The sequence below is a fragment of the Mytilus californianus genome, unplaced genomic scaffold, assembly GCF_021869535.1.
Source record: "Mytilus californianus isolate M0D057914Y unplaced genomic scaffold, xbMytCali1.0.p SCAF_10, whole genome shotgun sequence".
Lineage (NCBI taxonomy): Eukaryota > Metazoa > Mollusca > Bivalvia > Mytilida > Mytilidae > Mytilus > Mytilus californianus.
The window spans coordinates 52,839,858-52,864,297 of record NW_026262582.1 but is presented as its reverse complement, the minus strand read 5'-3'; the positions used below and the strand labels follow the sequence as shown (position 1 = coordinate 52,864,297).

Below are 24,440 nucleotides of genomic sequence, written 5' to 3'. Positions count from 1 at the left end.
ATTTTCCATTATGATTAAACGAAATGGCGTTGATAAATTCTAAAGAATTTGCTAATTCAAATTTATGAGAACTGGCTTTTGCCGTATGCAGACAAATGTATCTTCATTATATTGTTAATTTATATTTTAGCATATAAAACAGCATTTCACACTTGAATTAGACAGCTTTTAACAAAACTGTTGTTAAAATGACTTTGTACTTGAAATTCATTATATTTCAAATAATTTGAAAGATGAACCTTGGACCGAAGTTGACATCATTTCAGTTTTAGATTCCTGTATTACCATTTTTCACACTATGGTCTGGAGTTAAAGATTGATGGTATAGAATATATTCATGTATGTTTGCTTTTTTTTTCTCTTACTATTATTTTTTTTACTTGTATTATATATAAGGGCCTCAGAGAAGATTAGTAATTGTAACTAACTGTGTTTACCCTCTTTAAATGCAGAATTTATTATTATTATTATTCAAGAAGTGTGCAAAAGTATGTCTTTTATTTCGTAAGATGATATGGTATACTCTTTCATCGTAAAAAAATAAAAGATTTTTTCATCGTTTTGTATTGATGTTTATGTATATATGATAGCGTAATACAATTGTACAAAAAAAAACTTTGGTAACAGGAAAAATTTCAGAAAAAGGTCAATATTACAAGTTTCTTTCTCAAAGGGTGAACAATGCAATAATCACAACAAAGACATATTTATACGTCCCATTCGAAAAAGAATAAAATGATTCTATCAAATAATGATAAGACAAAACGAAATGACTTTTGTTTTACATGTATTTATTACGGATAAAAAAAATGTTTAAAATTTAAATAATGATAAAAATTATATCGCGGTGTTTCGCGGTTAATTCATGAAAGCAAACTTTGTAATTTCACTAAATTTAGAGAAATTTTCTATCAAGATAGACAGATAAAAAAAATATATAAAGTTGTTACTTTTAGTATGATGGACTTTTAGATATATGTAAAATGTTCTCCCGTGTAACGTTACTTTAATTGACTAGCATACTTATGTTCTTCTCATATATTTTATGATGGTATGATACTAAACCCCTAACGGGAGGGATTGTACTTGATTTTCATATGATTAAGACATAATCTTTTACTCAGTTTAATTGAGGTCTGGAGCTGGCATGTCAGTAACTGCTAGTAGTCCTTTGTACATTTATGTATCATGGTCATTTTGCTTAGTTTCTTTTGTTACCTATTCTGACATCGGACTCGGACTGAGTTTTTCTGTGCGTATTGCTGTACGTTTGTTTATTCTACATTGGCTAGAGGTATAGGGGGAGGGTTGAGATCTCACAAAAACATGTTTAATCCCACCGCATTTTTGCGTCTGTCCCAAGTCAGGATCCTCTGGCCTTTGTTAGTCTTGTATGTTTTTTAATTTTAGTTCATTTATGTGTTTTGGAGTTTTCACTGAACTAGTACACACTTTTATTTAGGGACCAGCTGAGGACCACCTCCGGGTGCGGGATTTTTCTCGCTGCGTTGAAGACCCATTGGTGGCCTTCGGCTGTTGTCTGCTCTTTGGTCGGGTTGTTGTCTCTTTGACATATTCCCCATTTCCATTCTCAATTTTATTTTATTAGAACGCTTAGTGTGTGTTAAATGCCGATATGTTCATCATAATGCACATGCATGTTTTTGTTTATTTAAAAAAGTTAATGATCATAAGCAAGGATCAATAGATATTCGTTAACAAATTGTTCCTCAATACTAAACTAGAAATAAATCAAAAGTTCAACGTATTGACGTAAAGGAACAATTTAAAGGTCAGCAAGATAATAAGAAAATCAAAAGATGTTTTTATGAACCATAATCTCTTCTTTTCGGTATTGATAGTGACTGCAGACTGCTTTAATTGTTATCGTTTCATTTAAATGGTATATGTAGGTGTTACAACCAATGCTTAACGTAGAAATTAGGAATAACATTTTCGCTTCCTGTTTATAGATAAATTATTCTACAATGTTTGTGCAAATGTAAATTTTGCGTGTAATACACGCGTTGAATTATATTTTGAATCTTCATTCATGTTGTTTTAAAGCATTTCTTCAATGTTTGCACAAATGTTAATTTCAAATTCTATTCACACTATCTGTTTTATTCTTTGGAACTTCCTATATACTGCCTTTAAATACATTTATATCCGTCTGTCTATTTATTGTCTTAGACAATTACTATTTTATGAAGAATACGGATTTGCTTTCTGTCGGTGAATAATAGCTAAGATTTCCTAACTTAATCTGCACAAGTACCATTATGCATTTTATAGCATTAGACATGGAATATATATGAAGAACAGACATAAATTGCACGGAACTAATAAAAAAGCTTCCAATACAAGTTTTAAATAAACTTAACAACTGCATTTGAAAAAGAATAATACCATTTGTATGCATTTTTGATACAAACCTGCATAAAGACAGTACCATTGATGTTGAGTGAGAATGATTTCAAACAATAAAACTTACTTCACGGAATAATAGACTAATGTACGCGTATAGCTAACACATCAATATCTATCAACGAATCATCCCTCATTTGAATAGGTATGATAAAGTCCCATTTGTAGTATGCCGGGAACCTAAAAGTTATTCGCAGAGATCAATCAGAACATCTGAAGCAGGCATGTACTGAAAAGAATTTGTATTTTATTTTATCGATATTCATTCTTATCTAAACATTAAGGATTGGACCAATACAAAGTAACCGTATAGAGGAAAATTGAATATAGGACAATACAATTGTACAATACCCATGTATCCGTCTACAACATATTCCTAAATACGAATACTCGAATTTAGGACAAAACAAGGATATATGACATTATTGGTCAGTAATGAAAACCAAAAGATTCGGCAATATTGTGTATTTTACTTCGTGTATTTGTTTCCTAATTTCGTTACTTTTTCTTCATTTCAAAGCAGTTAGTAACGTACAGTCTACCTGTTCTGTTATTTTCGACCACAGACAGTTAACTTGTTAATTATAGCAATGGACCCATATAAAACTTAAAAGAAAAATTAAAAATAAAAAAACAACACGAAAATGTGAATATAATGTAATTAGCATCCTTAGTCATTTTGATGCAGCATCAGCAATTAAGTATTAAATTACACTTAATGACTCAATGGCGTTTGTATAAGATGTAATTCATTTAACCCGTCAACCAGTTCCACAAGGCAATCGAGTCAACTGAATTAACTGGAAATTGATTGGAAGTCATTGAACTAAAATAACTAATGATAACATGGCATGTAAAATAAGGATGACAATCACATAACACATGGTGGAACGAACTCACACAATTCAGTCATCATTTAGACATATACTATGTAGACACTTCAATATCAGATGTTATAGGGACTTGCTTCTGAAAATGAAAATAGCACTTTATCAAATTTGGTTCGTCCATGGCGCTTTTTGTCGATGAACTTCACCAGGAACACACAAAACTCCATATTTGAAAGCAAGGCTCAGATAAATTCTTATCTTAAACATAACAGGAGCTTTTTGGCTAAAATGGACATATAAAGAATATCTAAATCTTTTTTAAGGTCAACATTACACTGGTATGACCGAAGAATGAAAAGAAAATAGATACGAAAGGCTCAAACATATTTGGGTAATCTAAAACATACGTGCGTAAGTTTGTTTAGAAGAACCTGTCTGGTCCAGTCTTATAAAAAAAATCTTATTTATAAACATGAATTTTTGTAATGATGTTATGCTGTGTAGCTACACTAAATTGAACCTATGCTTTCTGCATTCAGAGGTTTTATCTATTATCATGTTTTTTCATAGAAATTTAAAAAAAAAATACAAACAATACCGAGGAGCATGCACTGTGTTAGGTACGAAATGAAAACATTCGATTTTTAGATTTACTTTGCTATAACTTGTTTTATTTCATCTCATTGTTTGAGAAAAAAAACACATTGGTGTTTCTGTCGTTGCTCCTTACCAAGCTTAAATTTGTATTTTGTTAGTTTACTTTTAGGAAAATCTCATACTCGAAAAAACAAATGTACACTAATTTGGACAACGATCAACAATTTTAGAAAACTTAAAATCCACTAATAACAATCAAAAACCACAGAAAAGTCTAAAACTTTTGAAAAGTTTCATTGAAAAACTCTACAGTATGTTTAAATACCGTCAAGGCAGAATCAATAAAAAATACAAAACGGTTTGTGCTGGCCTTATTTTCACTGAAAATGTTTAATTTTATTAAACGGTATTTACTCAACTCTGCAATTATTTACGACCGAACAATAATTTATTGCCATGAAATGTAGCAATTTAGAAAATACATGCCCCAAAAATACTCTTTTATAAAGATATTTGTGTTAGAAATTTGTTGAGTCTATTCTGCATTTTCTTTCTAAATGTTCAATGTTTTTGCTATCATACAGGTAAAACACTTGATTTTAGAAATACGTTCCATAATACCTATTAAATCTTTACAGCAGAATCAAAGATATGATTCAATTTTTTCCCTAGCATGTTCAGCAATTATTCTAGAATATGTAATTCAAATACACCACTACAAGCGTTTTTATATTGATGTTTTTTTTATACTATACATATACAATACATACTTTATATTGAAGAGCCTGTAGTTCAGTGGCTGCCTCCACCAATAAAAACTGACAGTCACAATATAGCTAACAGTGCTACATGTAAAAGTGGCGTTTCCACCATCAATCTTTCAGGTGATCCAGAGGTTGTCGAACAAAGTATAGCATCTTTGTTTTCCGTTTATTGTTTTGCATATAAATCAGGACGTTGGTTCTCTCGTTTGAAATGTTTTACATTTTGTCATGTCGGAGGCCTGTTATACCTAGCTAGACAGTGTGGGTTTTGCTTATTGTTGAAGGCACCTATAGTTGCTTACATCTACACCATTTAATCTCTAGTGGATAGTTGTCTCATTTGCAATCATACCACATCTTGGTATTATATAGTATTGATAGCTTCAAAGTATGACATCATACCACATATTTACCCAATCTATTCTAATTTATTTTACTTATATATAAACAGTGTATCCCTCTTGATACATTTCCATTTCCCTCAGGAGATATCGGCTTAAGAGTTGATTATAGAAAAGTACATATTGTGATTTTGTACTTTATTCCTTACAATAAAGTATGTTGGTCACTGATTTCGGAAGCACAACTTCTGATTTTGGACTGATTATAATGACATTTTTGATAATTCTAAATTTGTTAATTTTATATCAGTCAACCTTTTATTTACATTTTCTTGTTGAATTACCGTATATCTTTTTTTATCATTGGTGTATAGAAATACATTCTCGTTGGAATTTGAGATATTTAAATCTTGATGTTGCCATTGAATATGTTTGTATCTATATCAATTTTTCTATAATACAAACGTGCATGTCTATTACAATCTTTCATTTTGTTAATCTTACCATAAAATTCCAAATCAATAAAGATGCATATTTAGTTTCTCTTATATTAAAACGAAAAAAACTGCAATAATTTTAAACGACTTCAGTATCTGTATTTGAAAACAAAATTACATTAAACTGCTTGCATGAATTACCTTAGACACTAATGCAGAAGGAAGGGATTTTATAATAAATAACTATATTCGTTATTAATTTTATAGCTATATCAAATTTAGAATCAAATATTTTTTATTAATAGAATAATTTTAGTATTTGCAATATTAAGTTGTATTGTAAACCCTGTTTTATGCTGTAACTAAAGATTTCGTTAGATTATTAGTATCATTGGGTTGCAGTCTCATCCCACAGTTTTTATTCGTAATAATGTAAGAATACGGAAAAATAAATAATTATACAAGACGATCATCGATTATGTAATTATAGTAATGTGGCGATTTTCAAAAATTCCTTTTAGAACTTTTATTAAAATAAATTTATTAATATTTAAAGTCAATAGTATCTAAAGACCAAAACATAAAATGTGTAAACTTACCTATTATCATTTGCAGTACTTTTAAACACTTTAATCCATTATATAGTTCAAATAAACATACATTATCAATATGGAATCCTCAACACATTGACGGCTGCATTTGAATTTTGAAGTATATGTCAGAAATATCTTATATATATATTAAAGTTTATTGCTCAGATTTCTAATTGATTTTACAATTAGTCGTCAAATGAACAAAAACGACACTGGATCTTCTTATTACAAATTTCAATTCATAAAATTTATTATTACTCTAAAGTAAAACCTCAAAATGAAAAGATTAACCTTATAATACAACTGAATAAATTGTCAGCTCGAGATGATCAAATACGTTAGGTTTTACTTACTTATTCTGAATGTTCTTTTATTATAGAATCACTAACATTGCATAAATATAAATCAATTCTATGCTACCATATGTGACTCTACATATAGGTGTCTGCATTATGTTCTTTGGCGAAAGATTAAAGTTGTTTCTCTTTTATGACGTTTGATGGTACATTGTTTTTCTGAAATTTTATTAGTGTTTACAAATGTTATCCAGAACCTTAAAGGCGGGAATTGTTATTAAACAGGGATTAGTATCAAACAAATGTAACATACTTTATTGACTTTATATATAAATAACAGCTTCCGAGGGGAATCTATTTTTAAAATAAATAACAAAGTTGTTTACCTTTAAAAATTGTATTACAGCTTTCAAAGCTAATCTGAATTTTACTATTCTAGATTTTCGTGTATTCGTACATCATAGTATTGACTTGTAATTTGAGGTTACAAAATATCAAACTTTTAAGAATCTGTTATTGTAATTAATCTTTCTCTGACAATTGTTCCACATCTCTTCATAGCTCATTTATAGCGGTTGTCACAATGTCGTCCGAAACGCATTCATACCTTCGACGTTGCACGCAACAACTGTCCATATCTAAAGAGAGCATCATTCTTTCATGAAAAGTTCATCTATCGGTAAATGACATACGAATTCAAGGATGGTTTTGACATTACATCTGTAGCACAGAGAAAATGGGCACCTACAATGTTCACGAATCTTAATAAATGTAATGTCTTAAACCGAATCTCGTAATGACGTGCATATTTTACCTGAAAAAATCTGTCCTACCATCTCTTCATAGCTCATTTATAGCTGATGTGTCGGCCGAAACACATTTTTACCTAAGTTAGGAGTTGCACGCAATAACTTTCTATATCTAAAGAGAGCATCATTCTTTCATGAAAGGGTTCACCTAACGGTAAATGACAAAGTTACGAATTCAAGGATGTTTTTGACACATTATTTTATCTTTAGCACAGACAAAATGATGTGCATATTTTACATGAAAAGATCTGCAATCAGTGCTGCGGTATAGATATGATTTATAACAGTTATATAAAAACACGCCATCCATAAAATTTTAAATTATTAAGAAACTAACGATTCAACTCCCTCGGACAAAGTTGACCTTAGATGGCTATTTTCTCGGTTCTTTTTGGTTGTATAGCTCTTTACGTTTTCAAGTACTTATACATCCTTTGCTTTCAGTTGTTTTTGCTTTGAGCTTTCTGGATGAAGATTGATTCAGAAAAGCGTTATGGACGCAACTAGATATTGTTTTTAAAATCTTATTTTCATTCATCAATATATTAACTTTTCGTTGCTTGTAGTTGTAGCCATTTACACAACAACGTTCAAAACGAGATAGTTTTGTAAAACGATTTTGAATCAAACATGAAAAGCACTATTACTTTTTAAAACTTTTCTTTCTTTTATTTACTGAAACATTATAGCAAATTGTTATATCTTAATGTTTTTACATCCAGCTATTTTGAACCCAACAACTTAAAATAATTTGATATTTCAATTTTAAATAATGTTTGCAAGTCCACGTTGCGTTGAGTTATGTACATGCCTTGGATTCATACTAACTTGAAACTGATCTAGCAAACAGTAATACATAATGAATACCTGTTTGAAAGACGTTTGCAATTTTTAAAGCTTTTAAACATCGTTAGGCATTCGCCTCTTACACTCTGTTTCAATAGCGATATTTTTTTTATTTCATATAAAATCGTATAAAGAAGGAATATACATAATTACAAGTTGAATAGAGAAACAAGTAATTAGTGCGTATCAACATTTTAGATTTGCTAGATGGAGATATCTATAAGGATTTCCTGGAAAGAGAGAGAGATAGAGACTTTCGAATATAAGTCTCAGTCTAAAGTATATGATTTGTTTATGTTTACAGCACAAAGGTAAAAAAAATCTAAAGAATTGTTTTAATAATTAAGTAAGTCTTTCTATATTATTGACGTTGTATATTAGCCTAGATGGCGATGCGTTAATATGCCATTATCATGAAAATTCCATTTCTGGAAGTAATTGCTGTACTTAGTATTTTGAATTTAATCAACCAAAACTAACTTATCCATCATTCACGTCCCATCTGAATTAAATAATCTAGGAAGGTTGACTTTTTAATAATGACTTACTGCTTAAACTACGACTAATACTTACCACAATCCATTCATTGTACATAAAATAATCAGATTGACGCTGAAGAATCCCAAAATAATTTCCTATTTTATTTTTATTTCATTGTTTTTCTTTTATAATTATAGAAAAATTCTTTTTACGGGTACATACAATCAGTTGTATTATATTACCATACTACTATCAGATTTAATTATGACTTTTATTTTACTATATTGCCTTTTTGGGTAATTCTCCAATTTTTAAACTTAATATTGAAATAGTAGCAGATTGCTGATACTTAAGAGGGCAATAAAACACCGTAGGTCGAAGCAGGGCAAACAAATAAAACGAAAAAGCAAATAACAATTCCCCGAAATAACTTCACAGATTGCTAAAGCTGAGAAACACGAAAAAGGGGGATGAAGTCAGGTGCTCCGTAAGGGTAAGTATGTCTGTCTCCACAGGTACAAAATGTTGAAAATAACTATCTGAATTAATTCATTATTTGATTATATATCAGCTATATACAGTAGTATTTTTCCATCGGTTCCCGAAGCAAGTTTAAACGAGCTTCTATAGCGCATACATATTGAAATGCTTTGATTGATACACTATCGAGCTCGATTTCACGTAGAAAATCTGAGCAGAAGACCAGAAATCTTAAAATATCACTTTGAATAATCGACAGCACAATTTAAGAATAACAACACTATGCCACCTTGATTTGACAATGTAAAAAGAAACTAGTCAAATCGATGTATGCGACTGTCAAGTTCCAAATTGACGGTATTGACGTGTCTTATCAAAAGTGGCGTTACATTATATGCATATTATATTGCATTAAAACAGGTTCACGAATGTTCAACGTACAGTCGTTGTATAACGTGTATTAAATCACACAGAAAGTGATAAAACACTAGCAAATAGCAAATAATGATTATCGCTTTGTCCTGTGCAATTCCAAAGGAGAAGGTACGATTTGGGGTCCACATTGGCACTACAATAAATTATGTTTGAAATTTTCAAAATTGCAGACTTAAATGTTGAATCTATTTAATTCAAATAAAACAATTCTATTTTAGTTGAAAGTATTTTCTTTTTTTCTACTTATATAATTTATTATCCTACCTCCTATACATTTCTAGGAATATGATTGGTAAAAAGCGTCCGCGTGAAGACCGTGAATATTCCATATTAGGTTAGTAGGGAGGCGGGGCTTATTTCAATACACGGTTAGTAGGTCCAAGGACACAGTTATCGTCCTTTGGTTTTCGAATATAGTCCCTAGTGTGAAAAGTTTATAACTTGCATTTTTTTTTATACACTTTCCCAATTTATTTCTTGATATTTTATGCATGAAATATTAAGTAAAGGGATGAAATTACATGTTAAAAAAAATTGGGTGCTGAATCTTTATGTTAAGTAGTGATTTGGTCCAGTTAAAAAAGGTCAAAAATTAGAATGTCTGAATCTGTCAAACTGAATTTTAGCCCCCCTTAACACAGAATTGTTAATATTTTGAGTTAGAGCTGGTAGAAGTTTCTATAATTTTGATACTATTTGTATCAATAGTAGTACACTACACTGTAAAAATCTTTTTGAGATAGAGCAGGTGCGATTTTTTTAATTTGAATTTATTGTCTAACAGAAATGCACTACGAAATAACTGTGTTCTCGGGCCAGTAGTGGTGTTACGTCCCTTTATAAAAATAAAACAGTACTGAGAAAAAATCTTAAAGGTTTCAACAAACGAAGAAATTGATGATTAAGATTGAAATAAATTCATAGAACACATTTAAAGCTAACAAGTTGTTATTGTTGGCATCTGTTTTTGTATGATCAATGGAAGTAGTTTCGTAATGCTAACGGTATTTACGACTTGCTCATTTTGATAGGTTACTAGTCTAAATATCATACGTTAAGAAAGTCGGTAAATAAATTCGTTACATAGTGTGCTAGTGACGTAATACGGTATATATGGGGTCAGTAAATTTCATATGGGGATTCGAGCTTCGCTCTCACCCCATATGGAATTTACTGACCCCATATATACCGTATTAGGTACCTAGCACACTATGTAACTAATAGTATTAACTTCCTTTATGTAACCCTCGCTCCGAAAGATAATGCATACTGGTTTCCTTTTTCACCCTGTCTCACATTTTTTTTCTTGTATTTTCAGATCTTCCTTAAATTTTGTATCAAGCTTTAATTGATCAGGATATACCGTCTTGTAGCGTTTTTTACACCAACTTCCTGTTTCCCGAATACCTTTACATTCTTTCATGTACACATTATTGCAATGTATGAAAGTGTTGCCTCTCAGGAACTACGAATCAAAAATTAAGTATCAAGTTTCATGTGAGCATACGTTGCTATCTGATGTATTTAAATATTCTTCGCTGATCGGCTGGTTTGATGAATACTTAAAGAGGGGGTATCATAAGTGAGCAATCGCTCCTATCTCTTCTTTTAAATCCTCTACTTGACGATCATGGTGCAGCCGATACTTGGTCGCGCAACACACACAAATGTTATTCAGTTATTCACATCAGCTTGTAAACTATTTGTCTATTTGAAAACTTCAAGATAGTAAGATATAAAAGGACTGTCTCAATTACAGATATGTTAAGGTACGGAATAACCTTTAACAGTTCTTTTTATAGTTAATTCTTATACATTTCTTATGAGGAACTGAGTACTTCAGGCCACGATTAGTGCAATTTTATAAGACGGTTCCTAATGGAAAAAGAAAGACATAACCTTGTTGACAGGATATTATAGTCGACATCCTTGATGTTACCATTAAAACATTATATGTTGCTATTACTCCATTAGAGATCTCATGCTTATTTCTGTGTTGAAAGGTATGACAGAAATAAGCATCATTAATCAACACATGTATGTGTGCTTAATGCAATGGGTGATGGATAATAATAATACAATATGAAATATATGTACATGTAAAATATATTACTAACCTCTGTTATATTCAAGCACACAGGTTTATATATACAATATTCGTAGTGTAAGAAAATATAAATTTTATTTGACGAGCTTTAGAAACAGAGAGAAAAGAGATGCTCGAAGAGCTTTTCTCCTGTTCCGTAGAGAGTATAAATAAACTTTATATCTCCATATACTGTACTAAATTGAATATTGTTTTTATTCAGCAATTTAACATTGAACTTAAACGTTTTTACCTCCAAATCGTTGAATTTGATTTTGAATGAAATCGACATTGACAATAACAAGCTACTGTAAGACGTTTAGTTCATCATAGTACGGTTACCTCCAAACATGACGGGTATGATAATCACAAGCTACTACGTTTAGCTCGTCATCCGGTCACAACCAAATATGACAGGCGGCTGTTTCTAGTACACTAGCTCTTGGAGATAATATCATTGTCAATAAACGCTGCTATTGAAGCGGACTGCGATGAGGACCCTAAATTCAACTGTTATGTAAATAAGGAACTTTCCGTTTGAAATTTTCCTTGGAGTTCGGTATTTTTTTTTTTTTTTTTTTTTTTTTTTAACATGTCCGTTCGCTCGCAATATAAACAAAATACCAGGGGACTATAAACGTATACTATACATTTATCGCTTCTTGTTTTGTGTCAACCTGTATTTGTATAGTAGAAAGGTCGACTGCAGGACAAATAAAAATAATTACACAACAACTTAGTTCATCCAAATCATTGATAATGCGATTGACGCAGAGCTTGTCTTTTGGTTTCATTGTCTTTAGGGGTCTGGCTTATTGAAGTGTACCCCATGTCTCCTTGTATTCAAATTTTATAACTTACACTTACATTGGAAATTTCAAAACAAAGCAAAGAAGATACCTTTTAATACTTAACTACTTGCCAAGTTCGGCGTTTGCTTCATGTACGGCAGTTGTTCAATTAAATCGTCAATCGGGGGAAACCAAAGGCTTTGAAAAATACTTTGTGTACATGTTGCTATGATAATTACGAGGTATCAAGAAGGGACAACGACTGGTCGACATTGAAGCGAAATTACATCTATTGTGTCTAAACGAACGCTGAAGTGCCCTCGGACACAGGTTTATCTAGACATGTTTTTCATTTACACGTACCCTTCTATCCTTTTAGGTTTAGAAGCTCTTGGAATTTTTATTTACTTTGCGTTCCATATTTTTGGGCTTGAGTTTGCCCAATGCTTTCTCATCACTGAAGCGATGTCAATTGCGTTAAAATTAAACCCTTGCAGTTTTCTACAAATATTTATAAAAGAATAGAGTTAGTTTCGAATTTATTTATTTTAATTTTACCATGAAGTATCAGAATGATGTATTTGTGGTAAATCCTAATTGTGATACAAACGCTTCTGCATTTATTAATGGTGAAACCAATTTGTGGAACGATTAAACGAAGATCTTTGTAATAAAGGATCTAATATGAAAACACAAATTTTTATCATTATGTTTACTTGTTTGAAATTTTAGATGATTTAGTGACTGAATATATGATGTTCTTATCCATCGGTTTAGTCAATTTGGTATTTGTTCAATATCTAGAAGAATATTAATAACTGACTCATTTACTAAGTCTTTCATCTGTATGATTTCCTCGGCGTTGCTTCAACGAAATAGCGTTAATCCAACGTTATGAAAGGAATTAGCTACATATATAATTTCATTTGCACTATTAAAAGGAAAATGACAAATTATATCCGTATATATATATATAGGAAACAGATTCACGGGATACTACTATCCAATGGTATGAAATTGAAAGTGTATCGAAAACCCTTAAAGATTCTTTCAGTCAAGAACCTTGGTCATACAATAAGACTGGTCAACACCTGAGGTTAAAAATTCAATTGCATTTCTCGTTTTCTGTTGTATAACAATAATAATGCTTCAATCACAGCGTTTATTGACAATGATATTATCTCCAAGGGCTAATGTACAGAAACAGCTGCCTATCATATTTGGTTGTGACCGGATGACGAACTAAACGTATTACAGTAGCTCGTTATTATCATGCCTGTCATGTTTGGAGGTAACCGTACTATGATGAACTAAACATCTTACAATAGCTTGTTATTATCAACATTGGTCATATTAGAATTAAGTACTCGTTGTATTCTCTACATGTCTTGTACACACACAAATATTTCATTAAAATCATAACATTACAGAAACACTGGTTACTGGGCAGTAGGTATCCTAAAGAAATGTTTATCCACCAGCTGCGCTACTAACTAAAAGTAAGTCAAAACAATATGATTTTATTTTAGTTAGCACATCAAATGCTTGTTGTAATGATTTTAATCCAGTAACCACTTGACCAAAAATGTTTTAAGTATATATATCAAGCGTGTAAGAGCATGAAAATAAAAATTGCATAAAACCCCCCAACCAAAATGATATATGATCAACTTTGTTTTAGGGAGTTAAAACCTTAGTATAAGTACAGTGGCATAATATATGGATTTAACATTTATATGCAACTCATATCGTTGAAATCGTGCCACTACTAATTTAAGAGGCCCTCATGGGGGTGTCAAATTAATCACATAATTACAAGTTGTTTGCCAATATAATCACATAATCATAAATTTTTTTTCTAAACAAGATAATCAAATAATCAAAAATACAGTCCTAGATTATCAAATAATCAAATAAGCATGAACTATTTGGTCTGGTAATCAAATAATCACGGGCTAAGTAATCACATTATCAAAAACCCCATGAGGAGGCTCATTTAAGTTTTACAAAACTAATCGTTGGGATTTCCCACAATGTTCAAGACAGATTTGGTTATTCGTTTAACATGTTGAAAAGTTCATGTTTAATTATACAAATCCTCTTTGGTGGTTCCAGGTGAATATCTAACAAAAAATGCACAACGAATGCAACTAGTTTGGTTAATTTAATTTTATTTCCTATCACTTGGTCGTTACCTGAAGGTAGTACTAGCTAAAAAGTCTAAATAGGAGCATTGGCCATAGTGTGTTGACCTTGGATGCATATGGCTATTGTTTTGGGGTTTCTTTTGGTAATATAGCTCCTCACGTAGTTAAGTACTTATACATCAATGACTTGCAATTTCTTTAGTTTAATCGTTACCGATGAATGAAAATCCATAAAATATATATAAGGAGATGCAGTATGATTGCCAATGAGACAACTATCCACCAAAGTTCAAATGAAGTTGATGAAAGCATTTATAGGCAACCGTACGGCCTTCAACAATGAGAAAAACCCATAACCGTATAGTTGGCTATTAAAGGCCCTGACATGAAAAATATGAAACAATTCAATTGAGAAAACTAACGGCCTAATTTATAACAAAACAAGTTACGAAAAACACATATGACAGACATGAACCAACGACAACCACTGAACTACAGGCTCCTGACATAAAGAATATGGCGGGATTGAACATGTTTGTGAGCGCCCAAATCTCCCCTAAAGCACATCAGACGCGCCAAATTTATAGAGTGTTTTATTTTTTTAACTACGTTTCTGAACATGTATAACTGAGAATTTCTTTAAATCTTACAAATACTTCATCAGACAAAGATGACCTTATTTTGTTTTGTTTTTCTATAAGGCATCTTTGAATACTCAACTACACAGTCATATATATACCCTTTTGGTGCCCGACTTCTGACTCTCATCCTGTCAGTACTAAAGCACTGAATACAAGACTAATGTTACCCCGGGTTTCCGGTAAACTTCAAAATCATTTAAAAGAAGGTACCTTTTTGGACTTAGAAACATTCAAATCCATACGACTCAACCATTTATCAGTTTTAAACTATATTTATATATGTTCATTATCCGGCTTTTGTCACTATAAAATCTCTAAACTCGTTTATTTAATATTGCGCCGGAAAAGCTTGAAAAAGGAAAGAAGATAACGGAGGACGAGGAGAATCAAATTTCATAAGCAAAAGAAAATCAGACAGAAAATACACCAGTTAAGGGCATACGATACAGTTACAGGGATGGTAATGGCGTTGCTAACGTAAAATGTTATTTTTCGCGACGTCAAACTGCGACATATCGGGAAAAAGATGCATTTTTCCAGTTATTGTAATCATTAGCTTCAAAGCGAGTACCTGGATCCCTCTTTTTTAAAATGACATTTGACTTGATACTGTATGAAGATTATTTGTTCCATTTTTTATGAAGAAATCACCGCTGAATTTTTATTTAAATTAGATAAATAAACAGCAAAAAACGCTGTTTTTTTTCTTAAATCATGAACATTTGATAAAAATGAATTATTTCCAAAGAATTGCTACAAAAATTAAGAGTTCACTTTTGTGAAGAAGATATTCCAAATCTTTTTTACAAAAATCCACATGTGTTTATCTTTTGAAACAAAAAAGTTAAGGATGTCTTTCTAAAGGAAAGAAATGTCCAAGAAACCGAAATTTTAGGTAAATGCAAATTTTCGTAAAAAAATCTACAAGTGTTAATCTTACGGCATTTTAAAATGAAAGTAAAGCTGCACCCATTTCAGAATCTACCGAATTCATTTACTGTAAAGGTCTTCCAAAATATACATTAAGTATTTGCTATATGATGTTGAGCAGATATATAATCAATTTAAAATAAAATTTAGCAACGAAAATATGCATGTTCCAATTATCTAATTGGCCATATTTGGAGAGATTAAAAATTGACAATGCAATACTTTTTATTTGTCCCAAGCAATCATTATGACGTCTCCTGTTATACTTTGCTATAAAAATTGCAATTTTTAAGATCTTTTAACTTTTCATTTGCACTTTTAGGTTTTATTTCCTTCTTTTTTAAAACATTTTGTATTTATGTGTTCAATCAAGGTCGTTAAAGATCCTTTTAACCAGTCTGTCAAACTATGTTTACAAAACAGCTTGACAAATTGCATATGAATGGGATCATGTTTATTTTTTCGGTCAATTGCACTGATTGTGCACATTCAATAGCTATTCCCTCAAACAAATATAATTTGGGTACACATCTGACAGGCTTCCAAATTATTCCCTATTGTTGACGATATTTCACCAATAATTCATTATTTGTTTCCGCTACATCAATTCTATTAGCAGAGGAAATCTTATAAGAGAGAATCCATGCATCTAATCAAGTGGATAAAATGTTCTATTTTATAAAATTAGATGCTTTCCAGGTTTCCATTGTGTAAAGCTGTATATTTTCGTAGTGTGCAAAGGGGAATTATTATGCCTGTTTTTTTTTCAGAAATAAATGTAAAATGACTGACCGACAATCTGACATCTTCATGTTATATATTTCATACGGTACTAATAATATGTTGTTTCGACAACTGGTCGAATTTGGATTATTTAATACTGTGAATGGTGGACAGTTTGATTTGACAAAGACCAAATATACGATTTGAAATGTTAATATATATATATATCAAATTAGAAAAAAAAGTTTTGTTTTTCGTTTACACGTGCACCTTTTTGTTCTTCTGGTCTACATTTGCAACATCTAATATTCTCAATTTAACGGCAGGTACTGCTTCAAGTCTTTGGATACGTCTTATAAACTGAACTAAGACTTTTCGATTTGTAGATAATTGTTGCTTGAACAAATACCGAACTAGTCAAAGCAATCATTCTAAGTCTGTTCGAACTGATAGTTACAGCTTAACAATGTTCTTATGCTGTACTTTTACACCACTGTCTCAAATTAGGAGGAGGGTTCAGCGCTCGCCGTTTAACCCCGCCACATTCTGTATAGGCAGTATCAAGCCATGATAATGTAATACAGTGGTTGACGTTGGTTTCCCTCTTCTAAAATTGTTTATCGTTAATAGTTAAGCAAAAAAATTCAGTACGTTAGTTTTGAAAATCTCTTCGGACTGAATTCCCCATTTCCTCATCGATACCTTTTTTTACCATACAATACGGTATAGGTTCTGCTCAAGACTTTGGTACATAGTTTTCCAATTGGAAATCATACCACGTCTCATTATTTTTATACGTGCATTCAAAATAGTATTTAGACGATGCAAGTCATCCCGATTAATTGGTCGGTTAAATCATCTTTATTAACTTAACTACTGGGATATTTCTTTAATGGCAGAAAGAAACTTAACAAACAATATTTAGTAAATATTTCCTGACTTCTATAGCGGAAGGATTCTTCTAATGGGAAAGAATCCAATGCAATTAAATTTAAGTGGGAAAAACCATTCAATTTCCTTTTAAATGTTAAAATTACATTATAATGAGAACATGTGCTGTGACTTTAAGATGTTTAATATTTCATGTAATAAATCGGAGTACTTACGAGGATTGACAATATGCCCATGTTTTCGTGCTAGATATTCCATCCACCTTTTTTAGTTGCATGATGCCGCATTCATCTAATTGTTTTGACATTTATTCTTGATTAGATTTAATGAGCATTACATCAGATATAATTTCCAGATCGCAATTATAAACGTAAGGGACTATCGCTTGGAATTTCTTGTCAAAATTTAAGAGCTTTTCAATCAATTTCGATAATTTTATTGAATTTAAACATAAGATATATGTTGATATGATGTCTTGGTCTATTGTGAATTCAATCAGCATTGTTGGTATATTTTCATGGCCTTTAATGAAATTAGTTTTTGCCTTTATTATAATAATATAATAATAAATTCTTTATTTAAAGAGGGTAAACTCAGTTAGTTACAATAAGCTAATCTTCCCTGAGGCCCTCACATACAAATTACAAATTATTATTCTGCAAGGTCAATCCTGTAATCCCACCATGATAATAAATTACAAAAAAGCATACGACATAAACGCAAGTTTTCATTTCCCTGTATATTATACGTGTTTTTGGAACAACCGCCATCACCTACACTCGAAATCATTAGTATGGTAGAACAACATTGTATAACGTTTTATAAAACCCAAAAGGGTTTTAAAATCAGAACCTCCATACCGTCGAAAGTCTATGTGACCTTATGATCAAATACAGAATTGTATAAAGTATGTATCAATGCATAATGCAAATTATGCAAAAACTTAAATAATGACTAATTGGCGATCTCTATCCACGGGTACTGATAGTTCTTCATCAGAGGTATTGACGGAGTGATAATCAAAACGAACGATGAGATTACTTCTCGAATAACTTTAAGCAACATTGTATAATTTTGCAGTCATCTAGCTGCTGGTTTTAAAGCATTAAAACGAAAAAGGCTCTAGACAGGACAGTGAAAATCGTCTATTGCCTAATTTTGCCTTTGGGAGTTGCAAACTAAAACAACACATACATTATTTATAAACTGGAAATTAAAAGACAAAATGTATCTTCTTAACCACGTTATTACCGAAGTACTAGCTTTATGGTCGCAGGTACCCTCAGGGACTGATGTTAATGTATAAGCTAAACAAATATAACAAACGTTAATTAGATGCGTAGTGTATTTCCCATGTTTCGTGATATATTCCATTACGGATCATTTGTTTCAAAGGAGGTCAATCCGAGCACCGCATATATGCTTAAATAGAAAAATTCTCCAGTCTTAAATAAATGAAAATGCTAATTGACAGTGAATACGATGATACACTCTAGTATCTTCAGTGCATACATGCCATCTTTAAAATTACGTTGCTATGACGAGTCGTCCATATAATAATTGACATATATGTATTGACAAAAAGATTTTATTAAACATGTATAGTTCTTTGTAAAATGAATTATGGGTAAAAAATCTTGCAACTTTTTTTATACTCGGCTACAATCTTGATATGAAAAAAAACTTGTGCTACAATATGCATTGATGAATAAAAACTGCTGTTCACATCTTAAAAAATACTTTTTAATACCATAAAAGGCGACAATATTGTCAGTTTCTGCAGTATTCGTTTTATGGAGTACAAGACGATGAAAACTAAATATGTTATATCAAATTTACAATAAACTGGTACAGACATTCTATTTTCAAAATTTCCGATTTACATTTGGACATTTTTTACTTAAATAGAATTAATTGCATTTAGTGATCGCTTGCTATAACAGTTTTGCAACAGAACGTCCCTTTTAAAGCTGTCTACCACGAATTTATCAGTTCCGTTTTAGTAGTGGATACGATGGTACTAATGGCAGTGTTGTTATATGATGACGAACTTAATATGATTTTCTCAGACAGCTTGCTGATATCTCTCAGTGCGACTTCTTAAGACATGGTTATTTTTTTTTTGTCCAAAGGAAAACGACTTTATTATAATCTTATTGATAAAATTCTTTGATCTTTTATTGAAACATAGAAATCAAAGATTTTTTTTTCAAAGACAATAAAATAATCCTATATTAGATTAACTGCTACAAAAATTTCGGAGAAAAAAAGTTATTTCCAATAAAACAAAGGTGTAAATCTTTCACGGAAGCCATAATTCATCTATGTTTCCTGTTTAGTTATACAAATCCAATAAACCAAATCTTATCAGAATGTATAAAAAGTCAATCCTGTAAAAGAGTCTCGTTTCAACTGGTAACACAACGTGAAAATCCAGTTATTGATTAGGCGTATATGTATATAGTAAAGCGGATTCCGAAGGATCCAAACCGTTTCCGTGCATTAACTTGATCATCGATTATGACAATATGGAGGTCAATTTCGATATTGACGATTTTCATTTTAGCCGTTCATGAGTTACAATGTACGTTTTTATTGATTGAAAATGGCACTTTATGGCGGTTCGTTCGATAACTTGAGAATCATTCAACAAGTTCTTTCAAACTTTTAATTTCGGCAAAAACCAATAGAGCCAAACCAAACGTACACTGGATCTGTAACTCGTCATAGTAGACTCACATACCAAAAATCAGCTCAATATTTGAAGGCATTTAGAAAAAAGAGTCCGTATAACTGTTATTTTCACAAAATGTTCAAAGTCCAAAGCCCGAAATTTCGGCAAAAATCTACGGAGCGGACCCAAACGTAAACTCCATCTGTAACTCATCACAGTAGATTCACATACAAAAAATCAGCCCACTACGTGAAGGCGTTTTGTTGAAAGGCTATATAACTGTTGTTTTCACGAATTTATGAGAGTCCAAAGCCCGTCATTCCGACAAGAATCAGCGGAGCGGAACTAAACGTAAACTTGATCTGGAACTCATCATAGTAGAATTACATACTAAAAATCATCTCAATATGTAAAGGCGTTTAATAAAAAGTAGTACTGTTATTTTCATGAAATTATCAAAGTTCAAAGCCCGTAGTTTCGACAAAATTAGCGGAGCGGAACCAAACGTAAACTTGATCTGTAACTCATCATAGTAGACTCATATACTAAAAATCAGCTCAATATGTAAGGGCGTTTAGAAAAAAGGTCCGTATAACTGTTCGTTGCGGAATGACGGGATGACAAAATGACGGATAAAGGTAAAACTGACTATTTAACGTCCAGCGGCAAATTAAATGCATATTCAGGGCGGGAAAATGTTAGTGTAATTGAAAATTATATCTTAAATATTTATGTGTACTGTTCATAATTCTTGTGCCCTTTTTAACTGTTTAAATTGCATCATTTTCAAATTTAAGAAGTAACAACTCTCTTTCACATTAGTCAAAGTAATATGTTTTTGCTTTAGAAAGTGTCAACAAACACATTCAAAAATATTAAGAAAGATATAAATTAATGTAGATTAATGTTTGATTCTAAGAGTAAAATATGTATTTTTAAGATAAGTATTCTTTTGTTATATCTTTTAATTGTAAGAGACTAACCGAGAATTGCAAAGCTATGCAAAATTTACACTTCAATGCTCAATCTTCAGATTTCTTTGTAGTATTTTGTGGGCTGTTGTTTTGTTTTTCTTTTGTTTGTTATTGCCTAAATGGTATCTTTTTCTTCCATTTTAAACATATTTACTCTTATTCATTTAAAATTCTCAGGTCAAATTCAGATTTTAATAAACCGTAACAATTTTTGCAACTCGTCGTAGTTTGAGAGTTTGAGAGAGAGAGAGAGAGAGAGAGAGCGAGAGAGAGAGAATGCCACATGTTTGCCTATAATTGTTTACATCGACTTCATTTGAACTCTGATTGATAGTTGTCTCACTGGCAATCATGCCACATCTTATTTTTTTATGAAATCAAATCAATCCAGTCACGCGACATCATTCTGTGTTGATAAAAACGTTAACTATTATGATATAATATATTTACTGAAAAAAGCGATTCATTTGAAATAAATCTTACGAGTAATACCATGGTAAATTACGAAAAACGACGAAATGACACTCAATTATAATTTACAGAAACTACACATAAAACTAGAGACTCATCAAGATAAAGCGTTTTTCCAGTGGTTATATTCATCGTATGTCCTTTTGTAAGTCCAATGATCGATATTAAAAGAGGGGGAAAGGGGAGGGGGCGGGGGGTGGTGGTAGATCATGTTCGTGTGGCTGTTCCAACCCACGAACATCTGTTGTTGTTGTCTTAAATGTATGTCATGTCTTAATGAAAAACTCATTGGTGTTGATGGCAGATATTTTTTATAGCTTCTGCTAAAGTTATTAAAATCTTTTTGGAGGCAAGACGCAACGATTAAGAGCCTAATGTATTGTATAGACACGTGTCTATTGTTGAAGACTGTTTGTTGACTTCTAAATGTCTTTTGATTATTTGGGCCGTTGAGTTGCTGTCTCATTTTCATATATATGTCTACTAATTCTTTGTAAAAAAAGAAAGTAATATGCGATTGCGAATTTAAAAACTAAAAATGCGAATTTTTAGGATATAAACATGGTGGAAAACAAGTAAACAGAGACATCAAAACTTTGAAAGATATACCAAAGGGACATTCAAACTCATAAGTCGGAAATAAACTGACAACGCCATGGCTAAAAAAGGAAAAGACAAACAGACAAACAACAGTACACATAACACAACATAGAAACCAAAGTCTAAGCAACACAAACCCCACCAAGTGCTCCGGAAGGGTAAGCAGATCTTGCTCCACATGTGGCATTGCATTGAGATTGAACGTACGTTTCGTAAAGACTGTAAACACAGATACCTCCTTTGCTAAAACCAATCTAGGAAGACCTTATTTTGTTGTCAGAATTCGCTTGAAATAACACAATAATTTGCACTGGACTAACTAGTTACGAAGTATTTAGTCTCCTTCTACTCGATGATATCTGTTTTCCTCGGGGATAATTCGCTTATTATGGGAAAGACGGAGAGTATAATTTTTGGTCCTGGTCGAAAACTTCGGTCTTTAATACCAGGTGATTTTGCTATCTCCTGTAATGGTATTAATATTGAATCCAAAACTTTTGTAAAATATTTGGGAATAATAATTGATCAGTTTCTAACTGGTGATTTTATTGTCAACTCTATAGTGAAAAAACTCAATAAAAGGCTTAAATTCTTATATAGAAACAAACAGTGTCTAAATTTTCAATCTAGGAAAACATTGTGCTCTTCTCTTATTCAATGTCATTTTGACTATGCATGTGCATGCTGGTATGAGGGTATATCAAAACAAATGAAGAATAAACTTCAAGTGGCACAAAATAAGATTGTGAGATTTATTCTGCAATTACATCCCAGAAAGAGTGTGACATATATTGAATTTAAGAAATTGGGCTTTTTAAATATTAGTAATAGTGTCAAACAACCAAGACTCAATCATGTTTTCAACATTTTTAACAATATATGCCCAAATTATTTACATACTAATTTTGTTAGAAATGAAACATCTTTCAATACAAGATCTAGTAGTAAAACTTTTATATACCAGGAATTAAAGGGTGTGAATCCACCACTTTCTTTTATAATGGAATAAAAGACTGGAATTCGTTACCAGACATGATTAAAAGTTGCTCTAAAAAATATAATTTTAAAGTACAAGTGAAAAAGTTTTTGATGGATAAATTTAAATCCATCTTTAATAGTGAATTTGTTTTTCATTAATTATAAATTCTAAAAGATTTGTGTTTGTATTTCCAATGTGTCAACCTTTCAAAATTGGTGTAAACTGGAAGTCTCGTAATGAAAGGACCCCACTGGAAATAAGTTTTAATAACTTTTGTGGGTCATCCTAAGGTAATAGGCTACAGTGAAAATCTAGTCAATTTAAATTTCACTCATTATTTACATTAATCTAGTCTATTCATTTTAGCATATTTTCATGACAATTTTCATAATTTTATTTTTTAATTTAAAATTTTTAGTAAACATGTAAATCATTTTAGTGTCTATAAACTATGTCTAGTGCTATGTCTGTGTCTCTGTAAAATATTGTATTTGTCAAATTCATGCCTTTTATCTTGAATAAATATATAAATAGATATATATTATTGTATTATTTTGAGTTCAACTTGATAGAATTTTATTAAAAAAACGTAAAGTGTGATAAATTTTATGATCGTATCGTCAGTTTAATTGAATATAAACTACAATAAAAATTTCTTTTATCTTGACACATGTAATAAATGTCTTCGTTTTATCAGACGCTTGCTATCACAAGCAAAGCTTAATATACCAAATACATTTAAGGTATCACGTTGAAAAATCAGTGCATACCGAAGTTAATTAACTTAAATGATTTTAGTTGACTTTTATAGTGCAATTCTTTATCCTGCAGATGCACCAAACAATAGAAATTAATCAGTTTACTTTCTCCACAAATAACCTCTTTGATCCATAATCCTCCGGAGATGAAATTGATTAAGGTATTTTTTTCAATTGCATAAAGATTACATGTCAGAAATCATTTATCAATTTGGAGCAGATTTTAAATGTAGGCCCAGAACATTACTCACACAGATAACAAAATGTTTCTGGAAAAGATTATTATACTTGAACAAATAACGATATAAAATTTAACCATACTTTATAAAAAAGAAGATGTGGTATGATTGCCAATGAGACAACTCTCCACAAGAGACCAAATGACACAGAAATTAACAACTATTATAGGTCACCGTACGGCCTTCAACAATGAGCAAAGC

At 31.2% G+C, this 24,440-nt stretch overlaps 1 protein-coding gene across 2 annotated transcripts in view; it reads right to left on the bottom strand.

Moving 5' to 3' along the window:
• Nucleotides 1-24,440, bottom strand: part of LOC127718812 (cephalotocin receptor 1-like) — a 56,747-nt gene that overhangs the window by 8,702 nt on the left and 23,605 nt on the right. The window contains exon 1 of one of the 2 annotated variants that reach the window (XM_052224883.1): nt 3,330-5,557. The exons of the other annotated variant lie outside the window; for it this stretch is intronic. The gene's annotated coding sequence lies outside the window, so the exon portion shown is untranslated. Of the gene's footprint in view, nt 1-3,329; nt 5,558-24,440 lie in introns of those variants that run through there. 2 annotated transcript variants of the gene reach the window in all.